This window comes from Chiloscyllium punctatum, chromosome 5, assembly GCF_047496795.1.
Source record: "Chiloscyllium punctatum isolate Juve2018m chromosome 5, sChiPun1.3, whole genome shotgun sequence".
In the NCBI taxonomy this organism is placed as follows: Eukaryota; Metazoa; Chordata; class Chondrichthyes; order Orectolobiformes; family Hemiscylliidae; genus Chiloscyllium; species Chiloscyllium punctatum.
Window position 1 is genome coordinate 66,517,499 of NC_092743.1, and position 25,924 is coordinate 66,543,422.

The 25,924-nt window shown below is 40.3% G+C and overlaps 1 long non-coding RNA gene across 1 annotated transcript in view; it reads left to right on the plus strand.

Annotated features, from left to right (window-relative positions):
• LOC140477139 (uncharacterized) overlaps positions 1 to 24,403 on the plus strand; it is a 106,109-nt gene extending 81,706 nt beyond the window's left edge. Inside the window, exon 3 of the long non-coding RNA XR_011960653.1 lies at positions 24,267 to 24,403. This is a non-coding gene — a long non-coding RNA (uncharacterized lncRNA). The remainder of the gene's footprint in view (positions 1 to 24,266) is intronic.
• The last annotated feature ends 1,521 nt before the right edge of the window (positions 24,404 to 25,924 follow it).

Consider the following 25,924-nt stretch of genomic DNA (forward strand, 5'->3'; position numbering starts at 1 on the left):
CAGAAGTGATGCGATAACCATTCAAGCATTTAAAACTAGCTGAGCTCAGCAAGAGAGGCAAGTTTTTGACATACCTGACACTAACTCCTGAATCACTTGCCCTGCTCTGAACTCAATCCTTCAAGAAGGACAGTGGAAATACTTTAGGAATGGCCTGAAAGCATTCCTGAAAATATTAAGTATACTCACAGCCAATGAGAGAACCTAAATTGAAACCGACTCAAATGGAGAAAGCACTTTCAAGAAGACACCAAACACACACATCGGAACATGTGAACAGGAGTAAGACATTCAGACTCTCAAGTCTCTTCCACCATTCAATGATGTCATGGCTGACCTGTCACCTAACTTCATTTAACTACGTTTGGTCCATGTTCCTGAACACCTTTGCTTAACAACAATTTATCTCTCTCAGATTTAAAATGAACGACTGATCAAGCATTTACTTCCATTTGTGGAAGAGAGTTCCAATCATCTACCACCCCTTGTGTTTACAAGTTTTTCATTCACTTGTTGGGAATGAGCATCATGGGCTGAGCCAATGTTTAATGCCCATCCCTAGTTGCCCTTGAGAAGATGATGGTGAGCTGCCTTATTGAACTACAGTCGTCAACATGCTGTATGTTGACTGACAATACCCTTAGGGGGAGAATTCTAGGAGAATTTGACCCAGTGACAGTGAAGGAATGGTGATATATTTCTAAGTCAGAATGGTGAGTGGTTTGGAGGTGAACTTGCAGGTGGTGGTGTTCCCATGTATCCATTTTCCTTTCAAATGGACACAGTTGTGGGTCTGGAAGGTGCTGTCTAAGGTTCTTTAGTGAATTTCTGCAGTTCATCTTATAGATAATACACAGTGCTACTACTGAGTGTTGACGGGGGAGGGAGTGGATGTTTGTGAATGGTGTTTCTGGATTAGTGGTGCTGGAAGAGCACAGCAGTTCAGGCAGCATTTTCCTTTTGCCCGAAACGTTGATTTCGAAGCTACTTGGAAAATGCTGCCTGAACTGCTGTGCTCTTCCAGCACCACTAATCCAGAATCTGGTTTCCAGCATCTGCAGTCATTGTTTTTACCTTTGTGAATGTGTGCCAACCAAGTGGCTGCTTCTTGAGTGTTGTTGGAGCTGCACTCATCCAGGCAAGTAGGGAATATTCCATCACGCTCCTGACTTGTGCTTTGTAGATGGCAGACAGCGTAGGGGAGTCAGGAGGTGAGTTACTTGCTACAGTATTCCTAGCCTGTAAGCTGTTCTTGTAATCATAAATTTATGTAGTGAGTCCAGATGAGTTACTGATCAATGGTAGCCCCCAGGATGCTGATGATGCTTCCTAACATCTCTCCTGAACATCTGGCACTAATTCTCAGACCATATCCCATAGTTCTAGAATCCCCAAGCAGTGGAAATAGCTTTTCTTTACCTATCCTGTCTTTTCCTGTTAATATCTTAAAGACTTTGATCTGATCAGCTCTTAATCTTCTAAATTCTAGAGGAATCAGCCCTAATTTGAATAATCACTCCTCATAATTTTAACTCTGAAGTCCATGTATCATTCTTGTAAAGCTACGATGTACCCTTTCCAAGGCCAATATATCCCTCCTAAAGTGTAGTGTCCAGATTTGCTCACAGTACTCCAAATGGGGTCTAATCAGGGTCTTGTGTAACTGCATCATAACTTCTGCATTCTTAAACTCCAGTCATCTAGTTATAAAGGCCAATATTCCTTCAACTTTCTTGATTATTTCCTGCACCTGCTTGTGACATTTTAAAGATCTGTGCACCCTGAACTCTCAAGTCACTTTGGACATCCACTGCTTTTCACTTTAAAATGCTACATTAAACTCAGTCAAGTTATGATCACTATTTGATTTATGATTAGGTTATTGATTAAATCTGGTTCATTTCTCATTCAAAAATCCAATATTGCTTGTCCTCTTGTTACATCCTGGACATATTGCTGTAGCAAACTATACTGGATGCACTCCAGAAATTCACTACCTTCCTGACAGGTCGTTCCTGCCTTTCCAAATCTATGTTAAAGTTAAAACTCCGCAGTAGTATCATGTTTGCCTAATTTTTGTATCTATACAACCTAGCACTTGAGAGATGCGCCCAGGAACTCTGTACACAATGCCTATTACAATGTTACATCATTGACTGTTTCTCAGCTCTATTGATAAGGTCACCACGAAAGACTTTCCTCTTATTATGTCCTCCCTCATCATTGAAGCAATTTTGTTCCTGATCAGTAAAAGCTACTCCATCTTCTCTGACATTTTCAAAGCTGTTCTGTAGACCTTATAACCTGGTCTCTTTCATTCCCAATCTTGAGCATCTTGCAGCCATGTCTCAGTGATGGCTATTATACCATAATTTCCAAGTTGAATTTGTGCCTGCAGCTCATTTAATGAATTCTGTATGGTCTGTGCATTCATGTATAGACCTCCTATTTGGGTTGTACACTGTAAACTGTCCCTCATCACTGATGCTTTGTCTAACTATTTATTATTGATTGTTATTTATTATTGATGGAGAGGAATAAGTGTGCACTGCAGGGCAGGAGTTATAGCTGGGGGCAGGGAAATTATGATGCGGTGAGGCATGACTTAGGATGCGTGGATTGGAAAAATAGGCTTCAAGGGAAGGGCACAAATGATACGTGGAGCTTGTTCAAGGAGCAGCTATTGGGTGTCCTTGATAAGTATGTACCAGTCAGGCAGGGAGGAAAGGGTCTTGTGAGGGAGTCGTGGTTTAATAAGGAATTGGAATCCCTTGTAAAAGGGAAGAGGGCGGCCTATGTAAAGATGAGGCGTGAAGGTTCAGTTGGGGCGATTGAGAGTTATAAGGTAGCCAGGAAGGATCTGAAGAGAGAGCTAAGAGCAGCGAGAAGGGGACATGAAAAGTCCTTGGTTGGTAGGATTAGGGAAAACCCTAAGGCTTTCTATAGGTATGTCAGGAATAAAAGGATGACTAGGGTAGGTATCGGTCCAGTCAAGGATAGTAGTGGGAAGTTGTGTTTGGAGGCAGAGGAGATTGGAGAGACACTAAATCAATACTTTTCATCAGTATTCACTCAGGAACAGGACGTTGTTGCTGATGTGAATATTGAGTCACAAGTGATTAGAATGGATGGCTTTGAGGTATGTAGGGAAGAGGTCCGGGGAATACTGGAAAGGGTGAAAATAGATAAGTGTCCTGGGCCTGATGGCATTTATCCTAGGATCCTCTGGGAAGCTAGGGAGGAGATAGCGGAGCCATTGGCTTTGATTTTTATGTCGTCGTTGTCTACAGGAATAGTGCCAGAGGACTGGAGGATAGCGAATGTGGTCCCCTTGTTCAAGAAGGGGAGTAGGGACAGCCCTAGTAACTATAGGCCAGTGAGTCTCACTTCTGTTGTGGGCAAAGTCTTAGAGAGAATTGTAAGGGATAGGATTTATGAACATCTGGATAGGAATAATGTGATCAAGGATAGTCAGCATGGTTTTGTGAAGGGCAGGTCGTGCCTCACAAACCTTATTGAGTTCTTTGAGAAGGTGACTAAGGAAGTGGACAAGGGTAAAGCAGTAGATGTGTTGTATATGGATTTTAGCAAGGCGTTCGATAAGGTACCCCATGGTAGGCTATTGCAAAAATTACGGAGGTATGGCATTAAGGGTACATTAGAGGTTTGGATTAGGAATTGGCTGGCTGGAAGGAGACAGAGGGTAGTAGTTGATGGTATAGGTTCATCTTGGAGTGCAGTTACTAGCGGTGTTTCACAAGGATCTGTTTTGGGACCATTGCTGTTTGTCATTTTTATAAATGACCTGGAGGAGGGGCTTGAAGGCTGGGTGAGCAAGTTTGCGGATGATACGAAAGTCGGGGAGTGGTGCACAGCGAAGAAGGATGTGGCAGGTTACAGCGGGATATAGATAAGTTGCAGAGCTGGGCAGAAAGGTGGCAAATGGAGTTCAATGTAGCTAAGTGTGAAGTCATTCACTTTGGTAGGAGTAACAAGAAGATGGATTACTGGGCTAATGGTAGACTACTTGGTAGTGTGGATGAGCAGAGGGATCTTGGTGTCCATGTGCACAGATCTCTGAAAGTTGCCACCCAGGTAAATAGTGCTGTGAAGAAGGCATATGGCGTACTGGGCTTTATTGGTAGAGGAATTGAGTTCCAGAGTCCTGAGGTCATGTTGCAGTTGTATAAGACTCTGGTGCGGCCTTATCTGGAGTATTGTGTACAGTTTTGGTTGCCATACTATAGGAAGGATGTGGAGGCACTGGAACGGGTGCAGAGGAGGTTTACCAGGATGTTGCCTGGCATGGTCGGAAGATCGTATGAGGAGAGGCTGAGGCACTTGGCGCTGTTCTCATTGGAGAAAAGAAGGTTTAGGGGCGATTTGATAGAGGTGTACAAGATGATTAGGGGTTTAGATTGGGTTGACAGTGAGAACCTTTTTCCGCGTATGGAGTCAGTTGTTACTAGGGGACACAGCTTTAAATTAAGGGGAGGTTGGTATAGGACAGATGTTAGGGGTAGATTCTTTACTCAGCGGGTTGTGAGTTCATGGAATGCCCTGCTAGTATCAGTGGTGGACTCTCCCTCTTTATGGTCATTCAAGCGGGCATTGGATAAGCATATGGAGGTTATTGGGCTAGTGTAGGTTAGGTAGGCTACGGTCGGCGCAACATCGAGGGCCGAAGGGCCTGTACTGCGCTGTATCGTTCTATGTTCTATGTTCTATATTCTATGTTTTTGGTTTAATCAATATACTTATAGTTTTGCAATTCTTTGCCATACCTGAAATAAGATTCCTGACTGTTTTTTTCTACTTTCTGTAATGTTACTTGATTTTGAAACTGTATTGACTTCCCCTTAGTGTTCTCCCCTATTTCCTAGTTTAAAGTCTTGTGACCACCCTATTTAACTTTTCCATTAGGATATTGTATCCAAATTAGTTCAGGTAGAACTGTCCCAGTGGTACATTCCTTCCTGTCCCAGTACTGATGCCAGTATCCCAGGAAATATAATTCCTTCTTTTCACAACATTCCCTGAGCCATGTATGTCTTCCCCAATTTTCTTATTACTATACCAAATTGCACATGGCTCAGGTAATAAACCAGAAATCGTAACTCTTGAGGTCCTGTTCTTTAACTTTATTCCTAATTTCTGATATTCCCCTTGTCTACTCTTGTCTGTGTTGTTGGCCCCAACATGAACCACAACAACTATTTCCTCTCTGTTCCACTCCATCAACCTTTCCAGTGAGTTCAAGATGTCTCTCACCTGGGCACCAAGAGGGCAAAATATCTAGTAGGACTCTCAATTTTGTTTACGTAGGAGGCTATTTGCACACCTAGTATAGAATTTCCCACCACCTTTTTATTTTCTCTTCCTGCTTGAATGTTCTCCCATACCACAGTATCAGCAATGATCAGTTTGTCCATCCTTTCTATGGTCCTTTTCCTCATTCACACAGGGAGTAGGAACCTCACATCCATTGGACAAGATCAAGAGTTGTCCTCCGCAAATGTTAAATTTAAGATCCCCTCTACCTGTCCCACTTGTTAGTCATACTCTTCTGTCACTGACTATTGGCCAAATTTGAAGTATTTCACATAATATTGAATACAGTAAGAGACTTCATCAAGAATGTGCGGACGTGAAGTCAAGGTATTGGAGATAACAGAAACTTCACAAGAATTCATCGAACGTTTTGTTACAACTAGAACCCTTATGAGATATTCTGGTTCATTATAGTTCTAGACAGGATTCCCCAAATGGTTAGGCTCTCAGGTGATGATGAAGGAATTAGCTGCCTTTCTTTATTTACACTCCCACTCTGTTAGTTGCAAGTTTAATTTAAAATGAATCCCAATCTTTCTAGATACCTTTCTCCTGGATCAAATTAGTTTAATCAGGTTTTCTTGAACTAACAAAAGACTGAATAATGTATTAGTTACAAAACATGTGAAGAAATAATAATGCAATACATGTATTTATGAAGAAGGGAGTACAAGAGACTGTGATTGCTAAGAAAAAATATGAAGCACTTTCTGAGTCACTCGTGAAACGTAGATATTAGAATGTTGTGGCAATTACATGGGATGATATTGATAGCATTGATATTATGACCATAAGACCATAAGCAATTGGAACAGGTGTATGCCATTCAGCTCCTTGAACCTGCTCAGCCGTTCAACAGGATCATCACTCAACTGACACTTGTCATATTCACTTTCCTACCTTCTTCCATAACCACTCATTCCCCTACTAATAAAGAATCTATCTATCTCAGCCTTAAATATATATATTGCTCTCTATCGCAATGAGTTCCAAAGACTCACAACCCTCTGAAAAAGAAATTCCTCCTCATCTCAGTCTTAAATTGGCACCTCTTAATTCTGAGACTATACCCTCTGGTCCTAAACTCTCCTGTGGAGGGAAACATCCTTCTAGCATTTACCCTGACAAGCCCCTCCAGAATCTTTTATGTTTCAATGAGATCATCCATCATTCTTTTAAACTCCAATGGGTAGAATCCCAATCTATTTAAGGCATTCCTCCAACTTGGTGAGATTCCAAGTGAACATTCTCTGAACTGCCTCCAAAGAAATAACTGCAGCAGTACCCCAGATGTGATCTCACCAGCAACCTGTCCTGATTTCCTTATTCTTGAATACCAGTCTCAGATCTCAAATTGTCCTTGTCTGCCATTTTTGAACCCAAGGAACTGAGGTGAAAGAAAGTCGTCCTCAATCCTGAGCAAGAAGGAAAATAAATATTTATAGATTTTTCTGTTACTTAAAGTAAAATAGAGTATTCACTCTCAATGACAATGATTCTGACAAACCAATTGGTTCATAACACTGAAACTTTGCATCAACCAACTCACTAAAAAACTTGAATAGTATAGATAGTCTTGGGACTGTACATGCTTAGCTATTTTGGATCGACTCTGAATTTACTATGTGGTTGATTAGAATGTGCAATATATATGTTTATTTACTACATCTCCAATACCATGATGAAGCAAACTCTGTGTAAAGTGATTCAATTCATGCTGTTATAAACAAAAACTTTAATGCAAATTCTTTTTGTAGCATCTGTTCAAGTTAAACATGCATTACTCCTTAATTTAAAGCATATGCCCTAGTTTAGGAATTAGGTGTCAAGGAATTCGAGTTCTGTTCTAATTGCAAACTTATGATACTTAGCATTTTGAAGATATTTTAGAAGTTCACATGACAAGAGTTCTTTCATGAAAGAACTTTTTTTTTTAATTGGCAAATATTTGCTTCAAAAGGCAAAAAACCCATAGTTAACATTTAATTGTGATTAAACCACATGTAAACATTTGACAGTAATGTCTAAAACACAATTCACTTCATTATGAATGCCCTCATGAATAAGACTTGCTAAACATATCATGATGTTCATGTCCCTTTAACAGTTGTTTGACAAGCCATAGGTTGTGCTCCTGCTTATTTATTTCTGCTGGTTTCACTTCCCAAATATAACTGGTTTAAACAATGTTACCCTTCTAAATCCAGCCTATGTTTGCAGACTAAAATCATGTATATTTGAACGCATGTCTGACGTTAACTTTGCAAATAAATACCACTCTTGCCATCATCTTTTTACACTTTATCTGACCATAGATTTCTACCTGCATGTTGTTGGCACTAACACAACATAATTTAGGATTAGATAAGGCAATGGTGTCAACTTTGGATAGGTTGTTTAATTTTCCAAGAAGCAGAGAATGGTGATTACTGGATATCACTGGACCCTGATTTTGGATCTATGAAATTAAAATGAGCAATGTTGTAATATAAATGGTATATGCCTATAAAAAATGCATTGAGGGCCGAAAGGCCAGTACTGCACTGTGATGTTCTATGTTCTATGTTCTAAAGTCACACAGGATTAAAGTAATAGTTGGAGTTTGGGTATAAGTAGAATCACCAGTAATTAACCTACATTCTGGATTAGTGGTGCTGGAAAAGCACAGCAGTTCAGGCAGCATCCGAGGAGCAGTACTGCTTTTCCAGCACCACTAATCCAGAATCTGGTTTCCAGCATCTGCAGTCATTGTTTTTACCTAGTAATTAACTTACAGTTGATGTATGTCTGGAGCAAAATGGGTCATGGCAGAAAATAATGTAAACTAAGCAATAGGAAGTATTTAGTTAAAAAAAGAGAAATCATTGTTTTTCAGTGAATGAGTAACAGAACATAAATCATACTGACTCCACCGATTTATATTATTGTCAATACATCCTCAGTTTACCTTCTCTAACTAAATTCCTGGCACTACAATACTCTTAGTAGGTTTCAGAACTAAAGTCCTGTAGGATTCTAACGCCTAGCAGATTTCTGAAGAATCACTTGTTCAATAATGCTGAGCAATAAACTGAACTTGAAAGTGTTTCCATATATAAATACATTTTTGGGTTCTGGTAAGCAATCTTAAAACATTGCTCAATACAATATGAAGTAGTGTGGCTTAAATCTTGTTTAAAGAAGTTTAAGAATAACAATCAGTATAGTGGTCACTGAAATAGTTGATATCTCTAACCCTTATTCAAAGACAGCCATATACAGTAACAGAACTACTTTTGTGTCTGCATTTTGGAGACATGTCCCAGAGGAAAGTGGGGTCAGGCAACAGGGATCTGAATCAAGTGCAGCTGCAGTTCTCTGTCTTGGCACAGATCCATGGTCAGGATATACAGAGCCAGTGTTTCATTTTAAAGATAATAACATTTTGATTTTTATGTATGATTTTACTCATTTTGCTAATTGTGTCACTAGAATTGTCAAGATAGATCTTTAAAATCAAATTCCATTTTAAACTAAACACCTTTTCATATCAAACCATTTTAATTTATACTTAAGATCAAATCCTGCTACTTATCTCCATTGTTTGGCAAACATCTAAATCTAAGGTCATTTTAAGTCCAATTCCTTTCCTCAATTCCATGTCACAATAGACTGGGTGTTAAGCTAATTTGTAATTATGGGCAGTAATGTGACTTTTAAAACATAAGTTGACTGAGGTCATCTATTCACGTTCACGCTTTTAATTTTGTATTTCGATTTCCTGTTAGCTTGTGATCAAGTAGATACACATAACCAATGCACAAACCAACATTAATGCCCACTGCAGCAATTCTCTAAGAGATTGCCCAGAGATAAGTCTCTTCCCTATTTGGACACCCACCCAGTTTCTATCTAGATTGGACAGTTCAGATTGAGAATTGAACATGCTCAAGTTTGTATTCATCCCTTCCCGAAGGTCTAAATGTTCACAGCCGTATTATCATGCCCACAGGTCACAACTCTAATTACTTGTACCTAAAAGAGTGAAACAATTAACAATCACTGCAGATATAAATTAAGTAGCTGTTTGGAGAGACAGAGACTTAGCAATGTCACACATAAAGATGTGAAAGGATCTTCAAACAATAATTCTTTTCAGGGGGGATTGGCAAGTCAAAATACTTCCTGATACCACACTTTAGGAAGGATGTGAAAGCTTCGGTGAGAGTGCAGGTAAGATTCATGAGAATAATTTCTGCCAGAAGGAACGTAAATTAGGTAAGTTGGAGAACCAAAGGCTGTTGTCCTTGGAGAAGAGAAAGTTGAGAGTGGATTTGACAGAGGCATTCAAAATCATCATGGGTCTGGGTGGAGTAGAAAGGAAGAAACAGATGGTGGGTAATCCAGCACTAGAAGACTACAATTTCAGGAAATTATCAAATGAAAGAGCAATGAAATGAGGAAAGACATTGTCACACAGCTAATGATTTGGATATGGAATGCACTATTAAAGAGATAGCAAATTCAAGGAAGAGACTTATCTCTGGGCAATCTCTTAGAGAATTACTGCAGTGGGCATTAATGTCGGTTTGTGCATTGGTTATGTATATCTACTTGATCACAAGCTAACAGGAAATCAAAATACAAAATAAAGGATCGGCAAATTCAATTGAGATCTTCAAAAGGGAAATGGATTTGTTTTAACAGCAAAATATTGTCAGGTTACAGGGAAACAGTAAGGGTGGGAGTAGGCAAGCCGCTGTTGGAGAGAGCTGGCTTGGACACTTTAGACCCAGTAATCCATTTATACAATAGCCATTCTATCTTTATATGATTCAATGATAGCAACAGCCTAGACACAATGTAGGAAATAAAAAAATCATCAACTGTCTTTTCTCTTCCTGTCGGAATTGGAAAATCACATTGTCTAATTGCACTACTTAAGAAATCCCCAACTCTGAAAAATCGAGAGGGTGACACATTGTACTGCAACATGTTGCTGCAGATAGCATCTGGTATTGATTAATTCCACTATTGATGCTCTGACAACTGAGTAAGTGATAAGAATGAAAAATCCAACAAGGGTCATGATCATTGTCAAGATAGCTTGATGGCTGAAGAGTACTTTGCAACAGAAATGAAGCTAATTTATACCTTGCTGTGGTGTTTGGACTAGAGATCAATGTGACAATGTACCTTAGATACTTGGGCTGATTTCTGAGTTTCATTCATTTTATGCCGAAATGCAAACTAATTTTCTGATATTTTAAGTTAATTTTTTTTACATTAAATGCATTATTGTGGTTGCTGTGGTTTGTAACAGTATGCTAACTGAAAGGTTTTGTTAGTTTCTTTATATAGGCTGATAACATTCAGCTCCACTTCATGTTCTAATCCAAGGTTAATTCCTGGACTCTTAAATTGCCTAATTGTTATCATGACCAGAAGACTAAACCCCTCCTCTGACTGATTATCATCAAACTGTAAGATTACTTTTGGTTCTCTAAGTCTCTAGTCTTCAGTTCTTGATTTCAGTTGCCCCAAAACCATTTTAAGTTGAATCATGGAATCCCTACAGTGTAGAAGCAGATCATTCAACCCACTGAGTCCACACTGACTCTCTGAAAAGCATGCTATCCACCCACTCCATCTCTGTAACCCTACATTCCCCATGGCCAATCCACCTAAGCTGCATATCTTTGCACTGTGGGAGGAAACTGGAGCACCTGCAGACATAGGGAGAATATGCAAACTCAACACAGAAGTGGAATCGAACCCAGGACCCTTGCACTGTGAGACAGCGGTGCTAACCACTGAGCCACTGTATCACAAAGATGCCTAGAATCTGAGGAGCATAAATTGCAACTGGTTGTTAATCCAAGCCTTGGTCTTGATAAAGCAGACAGCACATAATGAGTAAACCAGGATTCCAGCTAACCTACCTTTCTGAAAGGGAAATTGTTTTCATTAAAAGAAAGGTGCTGCTGACTTTAAACAAATTGGCTACAAAGCAAAACTCCCCAAAATGACTGACACCAAAAAGAAACAGCTCAGTTGTTTTCAAATGTGGTGCTATATAAATAGGAAGGGTTTGGAGGGATATGGGCCAGCTGCTGGCAGGTGGGACTAGATTGGGTTGGGATACCTGGTCGGCATGGACAGGTTGGACTGAAGGGTATGTTTCCGTACTGTACATCTCTATGACTCTATACAGTCTCAGATGCCCTCGGGTATGGAAATGGGAGCAGAGCAACCATTTAAATATGACATGTGTTCCAAGGGTGCTAGATTTTTGCAGTTTTCCGGTGAGTGGCAAGTTCTTCTGAGAAAAGATAGTGAAGTCAATTCCTATAGTCTTGCCCAACAACCTGGCAGCAGTGAGTTTTTGGTGGGTAAGGCTGGTGAATGCACCTTCATGTGATATTTTCAAACTAACCCACCCCTCTGACTGTTCGATGAACAATGGCCCCACCATAAACTCAGCAGCAATTTGCAGCGATCACGAATCAGGCCTAACATCCAGATATTCCACCACAAAGTTTCTGTGCTTTACTGTTCTATTTTCTATCTATCTTCTATCTTTAACTTTCAGTGCTTCCAGTTGAAAACTGCATCGCGCTGCTTCCATATGCATCCTGCTATTCATCCATGGAAGAGAAATCACCCAGACATTGTCACTGACATTCTTCCTAGTGGATAAGGTAATGGTTCCGAAGGGATTAATGTTCACATTACATTGGGTACATTAATTTTACTGATCTCACACACACACACACACACACACAGTTTTACTATAACATTCAAAGAGAACATGTATATCTGCACTGACTCCTTAAGTTGCTTGTAATTATGCCTGAATGAATGTACTTGTACTTATTATTGTCATGCAATAAAACTTATTTTATCTAAGAACAGTGACTCTTCTATAGATAATGTAAAGTGGTCTTTCCCATGCCATTAATCATGAGATAAACCCAACACAAAGCAGAGATAAAGAAGGCTTGGTGCCAGAAAGCTATCTCAAACAAGCCTTACCTCGGATTATATGCTGGTAGAAGTGATAAATACTGTAAAGTATCAGGAATTGTCATCTGGGAAAATATGCCACTTCCTTCTGTCTTGCAGAATAAGGCAAATAATAACACAACATAAACTGGAACATAAACATAAACAATATAAACATAAACAACATAAACTCCAGAACTGGAGAGGAATAGGCTTGTTGGCATCTCTTGATCCCTCTTGAGGAGATGGTGTTTCACATCATGGGGATGATTAATGTCAGAAGTCTATATATTTAACGTCACTGAGTACATTCAGGATGTTGGAATGGTTCTATCTTGTAAATATTCTTAAATCCCTCCTCACTCTGCTATCTGGCATGAAGTGAAAGCTGCAAATGTTGTGACTATGAACCTCTTGCTTTCTATTGGACCTCAGTTACTTGGCCCAGACCTTGCCCTTCTGTGTTTATTTTTTCAGATATCCAACAAGTTTTGCTTGGCCAGCCAATGCAGCATTATAAGGGACAGTAACAGCTAGTACAAACTTCTGAGAAAGACACCGTCACCTGATCTGACCAGTGTAGTTATCTGTTCAAATATTAACACTGCATGTACCTTAGAAAATACGATAGCGTTAGAATGTACATCTGGTGAATAAGCAGGCATGGGTGTGGTGAACCTGGGCTGGGGAAAAAGCAGAACATCGATCACAACCTGGAAGGTGAGAACACTAAGGTGAGAATTTCGGTGGGGTTGTGAGGAGGTGAATGCTGATGGGCATGAATACCAAGCGGCCAGGCCTTCAGTGATTAGAAGGCCTGTAAAGACTGACTGTTGTCACAATTAAGGAACATGAAGGAATTTGACTTCTTTGTGGCAATGAATTTCAATGTGGTGCAAGAAATCACACTTGGAGCTTGGAGCCCAGCCCTTACAGAGTGAAAGTGTTAGACAATAACATAACAGCACTTGTGGACGACGTAAGATACATTATCTGGTGGCTGTTGTTTCAATTTCCACACCAGTAAGGATAGAATTCACTGACCTCTTAGCACTGCAATGAAAACTGAGACTGAGATCACTAAACAGGCTCCAACTTCTGCCAAATGTTTGCAGATTTGTGTGTTGAAAGGAGTTTTCAGGTATTTGCAGCAATTCGGCAATTAAACCTGGTGAAACCTGGGAGCAGAGGTGGGGGGTGGGGTGGTGGTGGTGGTGGTGGTGTGGTAGTGGGGGGGGGGGGGGAAGCTCTTGTTCCATGGAGGACAAAACTGCTGCCTTCTCTCAGCTTGACAGCATTCATTCTACACTCCATAGTGTTCAACAGTTCTGTGTTTGATTATGTGAGTCTGGTGCTGATAACTCATCTATGCTCATTATGCTAAATTGGTTAGGTTTGGCTATTGACTCAGAGAAAAGCAAATTGACGTAATAGAATCTTGCAATTTTTTAGCTATCAGTTTTGTATATTTTAATGGAGGGTTTGTTCTGCAAGCCCTAATGATGCATCTTGATTGCTTCATTGCAAACTTGCTTCATTAAGTACCTACCTGCCCCCATTGCCCAGTCCTATCACCCACTATTCTCAGAAGAACTTGCCACTCACCAGATAACTGCAAAAATCAACAACCTTGGCACACGTGTCATCTTTAAAAGGTTGCTGCGCTCCCGGACAAGCGCTGGCATTTTGAAATTTCCTTGCTTGGTAATGGACAGTAATTCTGAAGATTTCAGAGGAGACAAGAATGGCATTGGAATTCTCCATCCAGCACTTAAAGGTCCTGTTGGATGTAGTGTTGCAGTGAAGGGGTATTCTTTTCCTGGAGAAGACTGTCATACCAGATCCTGGTAGCCTGGTTCAAAGTCACCACACAAGTCAGTGTGGTCTCCATGGTCCAGAGGAATAGCCAACAGTTCTGGAAGAAAGTCAATGATCTTCTCCACTCCACTGGGGTAAGACTGTATCACTTCACACCTCTCTATTTCTGCTACAGCACACACTTCCCACTAGGCCTCATGCTCTGGCACTCTCACTAATGCTTGCAACATATTCCCTCACTTTCTCTCATTGACCACTAAACCTGCAATGCTCTCTACAGTGCCTGTTGAATCAACTAAGATATCTCACCATGCTTCAACTATGTACAGCTATTCCACCCACTTGCTTTTCATTCAATCCCTCCCTATCTCACATTCTAGGAGAAAACAGCCCACAACATGGTGGAACAAGATGGTATTGGTTGGGTTGGCGTGCACCTGACAAAGAATCCTGATCCTCACAGGAAACCAATCCTGTGGGGATACCATATCCTGCCAAATGAATAAGCATCATTCTTTATTCTACTGCAACTCTCACACTAATCCAATTGTCAGTCATTCATTGCACAACACTGCTAAGCACTGGCTGCAGCATTGATTCTCCCCTGTGCCTTTCAAGTACCAGAGCTTGATAGAGAAATGGCCAACCTGTTTAGAAGCCATCGCTTCACCTTAGAGGAAGAGATTTTGGAGGCTTCAGAAAAAGAAGGAACATAAGTAAGACTGCCTCCGTTATAATGCTGACTGTAATGTTCTTGTCCTTTAAAGGATCTCATAATAATGGATTTTTAGCTCCATCCCTCATGGGTTAAGATACTTATCCCACACACTTTGGGAGTAGGGATACAGCCAGTAAGTGTTACAGCCACTTTCTTTCCCATTTTCCTAGTTTCGAGTTCCAGCACGATGGAGGATGACAGTGAACACTCTTCAGACAGTGGCACCCAGCCTCCAACTCTACATACATGTGAAGCCCTGAACATCCAGCTCCCCATCCTGATAGCCCTTCCCGTGAAGCTCTGATGTCTTGCACTTTCAGCTGTCCATTGGACCCACTTGCTCACCTTTCCCCCTCTCCAGCCCTTGGCATATGAAGTGACAATATCAAGTGTGGTCCTACACAGTTTCTGACTTAAAGCCAGGCTGCTCCTGATTATAGATGAAGCACTCATCCTGCATTACTCCCTTCCTATCCATGCTTTACCATCTCGCCCCTTTACAAATGTGGTGTCCCTTCACAATTGTCATTCTCCCTTCAACTGCAGCTCCCAGTCCTTGCAAATAGATTCTTAAATTTCTGTTCCATGGCAGTGAACTCTTGTCTGCCCCTCTTTCCTTTCCTCTTAGTTCTCTGGAGGCATCAGCAGATTGACCATGGTTCATCCCCCATACCCTGGACAGCCCAAGACAACAAATGCTATGGGTCCACAGTAATCAATTTTGTGAATGCACAGGCATGGCCACCCCAGTTACCTGACTGTGGCCAATCCCCTGGATTGGTATTAAATGCTGCTGTTGAATTATGAGCCAGGCTGTGGATTGATGGGTGCCCACAAGGATGCCAGTGAGGACTACCCCCTTAAGCCTTTGAGATATGGCTATTTACTTGCTGCACATGAAGCGTGAATGCCAGGTCAGGTGTTGGTACATGATGCAGGTGGGAGATTGCCGTAGAACAGTGCTGTATGGCAAGATGGACTTTGACTGAGGACAGATAATCAGTAAGGCAAGCTGCCTGGCTGTGTGACTGCACTAAGAGACAAGGCAAGGGAGGGCAGTAATGCTAAGTGCATGCAGGTAGGGGCTAAATGAGTGAGCCTTAAGAGAGCAAGTGAGCAGCCCTGAGAAGCAGCCTGTCCAATTTGCAGGCAGATTGCATTTTAATAGGCAACCTTTCACTCTCTAGCAAGAAAATGCCTCAATGCACGGAACTGAATTAAAAAATGCAATGAGTTGGTCCCAGTGTCGAGAAGGCCTTGCTAGACTTTTCCTGTGATTCTGCCACATGCCCCAACATAGACCAAGTCATTCAGGCCCCAAACTAACAGGGGACCTGGAGGATTCCCTCCAGGGGTCCATGCAGCTAAACAATGGATTACTAAGGAGGTTCTTGTTGCTGGTATGAGTTGGTAGAGCTGCATTGACATCATGTGACGAGGTGGCACAAAAGTTAATTAATTGTGTGTATCAGAGGCTTTCTCTTGTCTTCAAGCAGGCTTTGAGTATAGAATCCACAAAACCATGTGTGTATAGTTGATCTATTCCTGTACCGTTGGGAATATCACAGTCACATGCCCATTTCTCCTGCCTCTTTCCTCAGAGGGAAGTCTAAGAAATCCCCTCTCTTGGGTACAGGGTGTTAGTCACTTGCCTGATGCAACAGATTCTGAACTAGAAAGTGTTAATTATGTTGCCTTCTGTAGAGGTTGGCCTGGATGGTCACTGGCAGCACTTTTCTTATCTTGCTGTGTGGCTGTAAATCCTGTTGAAGGAAATGGTCCCAATCTTCTTTGCAAATCATAGGTCTTACAGCACAGAAACCCTTCAGCCCTTCAGCCCACCATGCCTGTACTGACCAACAAACACCAACTATTCTAACCCTATTTACCTGCAGTTGGTCTGGCTTAGCATTTTAAGTGCTCATTCAGATGCTCCTTAAATGTTGTGCGAGTACCTGCCTCCACCACTTCTCAGGCAGCACACTCCATACTTCTACCACCCTCTGGGTGAAAAAAATTGTTTTCTCAGATTTCCTCTAAGCCATTTACTCCTCATCTTAAACATATGTCCTCTGGTCTTCGACAAATCTACCATGAGGAATAGATTTTTATGATCTACCCTGGCATGCCTCTTGTAATTTTGAATACGTCAATCAGATTCCCCCTCAGCCTCATCTGCTCCAAGGAAAAGATAGCAGTCTGGGTGAGAAACGTGTTTTGAGTTAACTTTGCAAGAGTTTACAAAAATACGTTTAAATGTTAGTTCAGCTCTGATCTGTGTATAGCCATGAAAAAGGTAGGCTGGTGAAATGAGTATTCATTTATGCCAGAAGGTTGAGGTACTTGTGTCTCTTGGGCAGGGGTTTGTGAACGAGTGTGCTGTGAAAGTCACAATCAAAGTACCACCCATTAGTCACCACTGCATTGCAGGGAAAGGGTGCTCTTGTTTTAAATGCTAGAAACCAGCTGGTTAGTGAGCCACTCAAAATGAAACAGGAGAATAGAAGGACTCCATCGTTCTTAGTGCTCACAGACAGCCACTATCAAAAGGAAACAGGACAAAAGCATTTCAACTAACCTGCAAAGCCAAGAATCCTAAAATCGATTACTTAACTTTCAATTTTATAAATGACCCAGAGACTGACTTGTATATCTTTTAAATTTTATCTTCTTTTGCATTCACTTCTAGTTTTTAAACTATGTGAATGAATGTTTTGGTTATTATTTCTTCTTGTTTTCACAACCAATCACCTCACTGTTTTTGTTGACTCAAGAAAGCCTGATTAAATTGCTATCCTTTTAAATGTAAATTCATTTGGTCTGGGAAAAAGATACTCACAAAGGAAAATCCTTTTTCTTTTTAAATTAACTTTGTTGGAACCAACTAAGACGGTGGATGAATAAAAATGGGACGCAGTCCTTTCCTTCTTGTCTGGAAGCTTCACAGTTTGAGGTATCCCAGCTGGAATCGGAATAATTTGGGGAATACTTGGAGAGCTCATGTCAACCTTGAGGTCTATATTGGAACTGGCTGGAAGTGATATGTCTGTCACTTTCACAACTGGCTGGAAGTGATATGTCTGTATTGTTGACTCCACTGGTGTGATGGTGCTGAGCTTTTTGCTTTGATATTAAGACCTAGACCCCCAAGCTTAGGTTACCCCACAGTGTCCACTCTGTTTAGCAAATTGTTTTATTCCATTGTAACAATGTTGATGCTCTTGTTCCACTCCATCTTTTTCTTGCTGCTGCTGAAATAATAACCCATGCCTTCAGCACTTCAGGCATCGTCTTCAATAATAACCTTCTAGTTTTTGAATCCATCCATTCACTCTTAAAAAAAACTCCAGTTTATCCAACATGTCCTCAGCCACTCTGAGCTCTATGACCCTCTGATTAGAATGTCACCTCTTTCACAGTGTTGTGGTGTTATAAATGATTGCAGTATTTTTCACTGGGAATTTCCAGTGTGAAGTCATCAAGTTGTCCAAGCAGCTGATTGCATGAAAGGATTTCCACTGTCGTACAAATAGGAAAGAAAGAAACATAAAATAAAATTGTTGTAAAATTGTTATATAGAGAAAATGAAAGATAAGGATAACTATGTGGCATAAAGGTTGAAACTCTAACATAATCAATATGATTTTTTAAAAAGATTTGTTTAATTTCACTCTTGAGATGTAAGTGTTGCTGGCAAGGCTGATGTTTATGGTTCATCTCCAACTACACTTGAAACATTTTTAAAAAGTTAATAATCTAGTAATTAGTCATTTAACAGCATTCTATGATTAAAAAACATTTTCAATACCACTTCTGTCATTAGATAGGAAAGGTATATTGGTAGCAAAGTAAAACGTGCATCAAGTTGTGAAGAGGAGAATGAGGTTACAAAAAAATAATGGTAGGCTAAATGAGTGGACAAAGATCTGGCAAATAGAGTCTAATATGGGAAAGTTTGAAACTGTCCATTTTGGCATGAAGAATAAAAAAGAAGGAATATTATCTGAATGGTGAGAAGCTGCAGAGCTCTGAAATGCAGGGGATATGGGTGTTCTAGTTCACACATCAAAAACATCAGTATGCAGGTACAGCAGTAGTTAAGAAAGCTAATGGAACATTGTCATTTATTGTGAGGAGAACTAAATATGAAAAAATTACAGATGTTAAACTTCAAATGGTGAGACTACATCTGGTGTATTGTGCACAGTATTGGTCACCTTACTTAAGGAAGGATACAAATGCATTGGAGGTAGTCCAGAGAAGAGTTACTACATTAATAGATGGAATAGGCAGGTTGTTTTAAGAGGAAAGATGGACAGGCTAGGTTCACATCCACTGGAGTGTAGAAGAGTGATAGGTGATTTGATTGAAATGTATTAGGTCCTGACTGATCTTGACAGGTTTAATGTGGAAAGGGAAAACCATTGCTTAGTAATCAGCAATCTCCTATCTGAAATGGAGATGAGGTAATCTTTTTCCTTCAGTGGATCATGACTTTGGAACTCTCTTCCTGAAATGGTGGTGGAAACAGAATCCTTGCATATATTTTTAAGTCAGGGGTAGATTGGTTCATGTTAAGGAGGGCTGAAAGGTTTACTGGAGTAGGGAGCAATGTGGATTTGCAGTTGTAATTAGATCAGCTGTGATTATTGAATGGTGGAGCAGGCTTAATGGGCTGAATAGCCTTCGCCTGGTCCAAATTCATATGTTTAAATGTTATTCAAAGGAAACTGATCACATTGCTAACTAATTAAAGTGTAACTTTCTAAGACGTTTGTAACTAACAGTGATGTGAGGATTGGGAATGTGGAATTGCTCGCTGAGCTTAGTGATTGCTGGCTATGGGTTTGTAATAAAGAATCATAGAGCCCTACAGTGCAGATAAAGGCCATTTGGCTGACAGAGTCTGCACCAATTCTCTGAAGAACATCCCACAGCTTCAGCATATCCCTGTAACTCTGCATTTACCATGGCTAACCCACCTAGATGGCACAGCCCTGGACACTATGGACATTTTCACATGGTCAGTCCGGCTAACTTGCACATCTTTGGACTGTGGGAGGAAACTGGAGCACCTGATGGAAACCCTCACGAGAACGTACAAACACCACACGGCAGTCACCCAAGGCTTGAATCGAACCCAGGTCCCTGGAGCTGCGTGGACAGCAGTGCTTACCACTAAGGCACCATGCTGTCATAAGGAATTAATAATGGGGAACTGGGAAATGGCAGAATAGTTGAATAAATATAATGCATTAGTCTTCACAGTAGAAGACACTAATGGCATTCCAAGGTTATTAAATATTCAAGGGGCAATAGGAGGAGAGGAAATAAATAAAATAACTACCATCTGAGAAAAAATGGTCTTGAATCAAATAAAGAACAAATAAGTCCCCTGAACCTCATGGCATACTTCCTAGGAGATTAAAGTAAGTAGCTACAGAAATGGTGGATGTATTGGTAAGAATATTCCAAGACTTTTTAGATTCTGGAAAAGTGCCAGAGGATTGGAAAACTGCTGATGTAATGCTGTTATGCAAAATGGAATGAGATAAAAAAAAGGATCTATAGGCCAGTTAGCTTAAGATTTGTTAGTGGGAGAGTCTGTTGTATAGGATGTAAACATTTAGAAATGCAAAATATGGATCAAGCAAATTCTGCATGCTTTCATGAGAGGAAATCATTCCTGACTGGAATTCTTCAAGGAGGTAACAAGCACAGGAAGCAGTCATTCAATCATTGTGCCTGTGTCCCAGTGTACTGGATCCAATCCCTCCATTTTAATTCCCTGCTTTCCCTAACACAGCAATGCCATGGATAACACCCTTTCTCTTGAGGTTTACTGTCCAGTCTGACAAGACTGATTCTGACTTGCCCATAGACCAACTTTGGTGGACAGCCCCACCTGAGGACAACTGAACCCCCTGATGGTTTCTATGCCACTTTGCAACTGACATATTAATAGTTCCCAGATTGATTGGGACTTGATCTGTAGGTTTGTCTGTGACTCGAGTCCCTGGACTGGATGGGCATGGATTTGTAGACCCTGATTGCACCACGTGGCTGACTGACCATGACCAATGATTTGTGCTCCCCCCAATCCCAGACTGAGATCACATGCAGTCCTTGACTGACTGTGGTAGCATCTCTTACAGACCATAGTTCCCCTTTACTCAACTAGAGATAGTGGGATATATTTCTGGGTTGCACAATTAAGCTTGTGTTGAAGCCCTGAGTGACAGACCAAACTTTAGGATTTCCTTGCTAACCTGTTCACGCTCTACCTCTTGAAATTGCATTCATTTTTAAATGGTTAGTGTTCACTGAGATTCTATCTATCCCTTCCCCTCAGCCCTTGTAAAATACAGGCCCAGATGATATTTACAAACACTATGATTTGGAATACATACATTCTTCTTTATTAAACCACAAACGTCTCAATCCATATGTGTAATTTTGCGGACAGAGTGTTGGTGCCTTTGCAATTAGGTTGCATAAACATAGACCTATGGTCTACCCAGTCTGACCAAAGAAAAACAGTTTGTAGTTGCCTTGTAAAAAGCTGATTCCAGCTGATCACTGGAGCCAAAACACCACAGTCTGGAGAGCTGCTGAAAGAATTACTAACTGTTTCAGAGGGTGAGACGACAGATTTCAAACTCTTGTCAAATTTTTCTACTGGACGTTGGCCAATTTTTAAGCATGTCATAAAGTGTTAAATACTGAAGAATCCAATAATTGCCAATTTACAAAAGTAATTGAAAGAAATATTAAAAGGCATTTGTACTTCATGATAGAAACTACTGGTAATTGAAAGGGTATTGTGTTCTGCTGCCAGTGTCACAGGCTGACTGAAATTGAAACCCTTGACACTGCTTCCAGACAGTTACATAGGATTACCTAGGATATTGTATAGGCAAGGAAACAGGCCATTCAATCCAACCTGTCCATGCTAACATTTATGTTCAATTCATGTGTTCTCCCATTTTTGCACATTTAAAATCTACCATTATAATCATCCATTCCCCATTCTTCTGTATGTTTTTCTAGCTTCCCTGTAAATGTGTTATTGTCCCCAAGTATTAAGGTGAGGTCTGGGGATTAATTTTAGCTGAGCATCTTATTGTGTCTGCAGCATACAGGAAACCATACAGTTTTAAGTGTTCAAAACTGGGTATATACAAAATGCACCATCGTTATGTTCTGCCAGTTTTCTTCATAAACCATCCTGATCTAAACTAGGATTCCAACTGCCTTGAATTTCCTTCCCCATTCCTTGGATTTGTGGGATCAATTTCAGGGCATTCCAATTGCATGGCAAGTGATAAAACCATTTCAGTTAAAGTTGTAGCATGTCCCCTGTCACAGACCGGCAAGCCCTTTGGCTTTATTCCACTCATTGGGTAAGGAGTTTTCCATGTCCCTTAATCCCAGCACAGCTCTGTTGGACCCTTCTAAAGGATGCCTTTCAAGCAGAAATTATTTTGTTTTCTGGTGGTCTCTGTTGCTTGCTTGGTTTAGATCCTGCATTTGCACCCTTGTGGAATTTGGTATAACTGGGTGTACTTGCAAAGAGGAAATGAGGACTGCAGATGCTGAAGAGTCAGAATTTAAAGGCGGCACGGTGGCACAGTGGTTAGCACTGCTGCCTCACAGCGCCAGAGACCCGGGTTCAATTCCCGCCTCGGGTGACTGACTGTGTGGAGTTTGCACGTTCTCCCCGTGTCTGCGTGGGTTTCCTCCGGGTGCTCCGGTTTCCTCCCACAGTCACAAAGATGTGCAGGTTAGGCGAATTGGCCATGCTAAATTGCCCGTAGTGTTAGGTAAGGGGTAGATGTAGGGGTATGGGTGGGTTGCGCTTCGGCGGGGCGGTGTGGACTTGTTGGGCCGAAGGGCCTGTTTCCACACTGTAAGTAATCTAATCTAATCTAATTGAAAAGTGTGGCACTGGAAAAGCACAGCAGGTCAGGCAGCATCTCAGGAGCAGGAAAGTCGACATTTCGGGCATAAGCGCTTCATCAGCAAGGCTCACCCCAAGCTCAGAAATTCGAATTCCTAAATCAAGGGCTTCTCAAAACTAACTGTTCCTTCAGTCTGTCCTTTATAAGGGTCAAAGACAGCTTTTACAAATCAATGTGAAGATTCCCAGAACTGGTAGAGACACAACACATACAGATTTTATATCTCAGGCATCCACTCGTCTCTTGTTGAAATTATGGAGGGAGACTTGTGAATTCCAAGGATTTGCAGGATTGCTCTCAACAATGTGATTCTTACTATAACCCTATTTTTATATAACTCTCAAAGGCAGCGCTCTAGAGGGATGAACTAATTCTGTACACCATTTTAATATAGAACAGACTGTTGGTGATTACATTAAAGCATACAGTCTCATGTGGCAAATCCATAGCTAATCTCAAACTGTTAGTCATTAATACAACAAAGTGTATATATGATGGCTTTTGATGGACTATGCTATTTCCTTTTGACCAGGAATTTTAAAAACTCTAGAGATCTTCTCTTTGGGTGATAAAATAGTTTTCCGTTTTAAACCAATCTATTGTGTAAAGAGACCTCAGAGATTTCTGAAACATATGCGCTTTAAACGATAGTGTGGTTTGACAAAAGATTCCACTTTACATGATGTCTGAAATGACAGACTCTAACCTAAATGGGGAACTCAAAACAGATTGTACAGAAAGAACATCAAATTTTCCCATATTTTTTCACTATCATTCAAACTAATTGAACGTTTTATCAAATATATAATGACTGAAAGAGTGTCCCATTGATACTTTCCCCCAGTTGTTAGGTAATACTGTATATTTGGTCCATTCTTTGAAAAAGGAGAAATAGAAACTATTGAATGAATATATACCTAATGCATCTTTTTCTCAAAATGTTAATGTTTTTAATAGAAACACTGTCACGAGTTTAAGCTTTCTGAACAGTGGTCATTTCACCTTGAAATACCACACATGGAGCTGAGGGAAAACAATGAATGGTGTAAAAAGATTAGAGTCAGCAGCTCTTCAGTGGCAGGCATGAAAATGGAAAATACTGGAGAAACTCAGCATGTCTGAAACACCTGAGGAGCGAGAAACAGAATTAAAAGTTTGAGTACAGTATGACTCTTCTTCCAATCTCTGTCAAAACTGTTCCTCCACAGATGTTTCCAGATATCCTGAATTTTTCCAATACTTTCATTTTTTGTGACAGTTCTCTAGAATTCACAGAATTTTGCTTTTACTTCAGCAGGAATGTAGTGAATATTTTCAATGTATATATATATTAATTCATTATTTATTCATGTCTGCCCTGCTTGGAGACAGGTCTTTGGCTCATTCATTGTCTGCTGCTGCTTCACCCTTCACTGCAATCACACTCACCCTTCCTCCTCCATTGCTTATTTCAGCCTGCCTTATGAATACTCAAGAAAGAGGCTATCAGATGCTTAAGACCAAGAATTCAAAGCAACAATTAAGTCATTCCTATAGATGTGATCAAGAAGAGAATTCGCCTGATGTTTAACTACTGTAAAGGGATATTGTTGGGACAGATGGAATATTGCATTTTTGTTTATATTCTGAAATCATTCAAATTTTGTGAAATATAAATAATTCAGTTTATTCTATTTTATCTTTCTTTTGTGAAATAAACTTTTGGTTTATTGTTAAACCCATATCAGCAGCCTTGCATCTTTATATTTCACTGGAAGACTACCTTGTGAAAGTAAAGAAAAAAAATGTATTCTACTGAGCCAGATTTCAGACTGGGATCTGACTTGTTCACTAACAACAACAGTATAGTAACTGCTGTTATATATGCAATATGTGCACATAAAGTATGTTTTTTGTGTTTGCATGATTGCACTCAAATTATTATGTTTGTATATACATAACTCTATTGTAATACATGTATACATCATTTGTGTGTCGATCTTTGTATCAAGCTATATGTGCAGGAGTGGCTACCCAGTTATGTAGGCATGATGCACAACTTTTACAATTAAATCATTTTTATAACCTGTCTAAGGGAACTGATCATATGATACATGTAATGGTGAATTGATGGACAGAACCTTGGGAACATCATGCATATTGACAGTGAGATGAAACCATGCTTGAGAAGGTCTTGTAACAGACACAGATCATAATTGGTTAGGTTGCATTGTCCATAGTGTAAAGCAAGGATTAGATTTAAGAACAATTCCAGCACTAATTGAGGTTTGTGTGTTAGACCACATACCTGATAGGAAACATTTTAAATGATATGGAATACATATTAACGTGTAGGGCAATTCCAGTGACTCAAAAGGTGAATTTAATTCCATTTCATCACTTTAATAGCTTCAAAGATTCAATTATTGTGATCAATTGTTTGTGTGGTATTCTACTGCTCGCTTTACCTTACACAGAAGTAAAGAGAACAGCAGCCAATGTTTCTTGAAATTACTGTTTACATGTTGCCCTACTCATTCCCTTTAAGATTAACACATGGCCACACATGCACACTTCTTAATAAGAGTGTGGTCTATGCACAGACTGCTGGTTCCCTGCATAGTATAGTCTGGACTGTTGTGTGACCAAGAACCTGTGCAGCTTCAGGGGGAATGCCACCGGCCAGAAAACTAAAAGTGCCAGCAAAACTCTGACTATTTTTCCAATAACCAGTATTATAGTTTTATTGCCCGAAACAGATTGGGACCTAACCAGCTGCAATGTGGTACAATAAATATTATCATATTTATATAATATTAATATCATATTCAATTCTGCAAGGTGATAAAAATCAGTTCAACTAAGAAAATGAGGCAGGGACATTTAAATATAAAAGTTTTTTAATTATGCATCAGAAAAATATGCAGAATGTGAAAAACCTTTCAAGATGTTGCACAGACACTAAAGCTCTGTGTCTGTGTCTGGTTAAGTGGTGAGCTTAGGAAGGTGGAGAGCATTGACTCAAACTTCCTGTGGGATCCTTCTGTAATGCAGCCAGCACTCTGCTGAGTTTAAAAAAAGAACCTGAGGGAAAAGTTGGAGCTGGAATGATTTGGGTTGAGCAGGGCACGTC